Source organism: Aplysia californica, unplaced genomic scaffold (assembly GCF_000002075.1).
Source record: "Aplysia californica isolate F4 #8 unplaced genomic scaffold, AplCal3.0 scaffold00944, whole genome shotgun sequence".
In the NCBI taxonomy this organism is placed as follows: Eukaryota; Metazoa; Mollusca; class Gastropoda; order Aplysiida; family Aplysiidae; genus Aplysia; species Aplysia californica.
In genome coordinates, this window is record NW_004798214.1 from 122314 (window position 1) to 122755 (window position 442).

A 442-nucleotide genomic window follows, 5' to 3' on the forward strand; every position below is an offset into this window, starting at 1 on the left:
AGTGGGTGTGGTGGTGGTGTTGGAGGAGGTAGTGGAGGTGATGGGTAGCGGTGATGATGCTGACAATGGTCGCGTGTAAGGTGGATTCTGTAGTAGTTGTGGTGGTGGTGGTGGTGGAAAGAGGATTGTGACGCGGAAGGGCGGGCTTGGGTGGTGGAGGAATAATAATCCGTGCTAGATACAGGACAATAAGGAAATGTTTTGTTACATACGTAACAATAATGCTGAACGGTATGCACACAATGTAAGCATAAGTATCACAAAGTCCAGTACGTCTGGACGTCACCTGTGGCCGCTGTGTCGTCTCTCCCCGGTACTTCCTCTTCTGGCCTGACCAACGGCTTAATGACATCACCTACAATCATTTCTATTCTTTTCTTCACCCCCACCCCCCACCCCCCACACACACACACACAAACACACTCAAAACCAATGCTCTGAA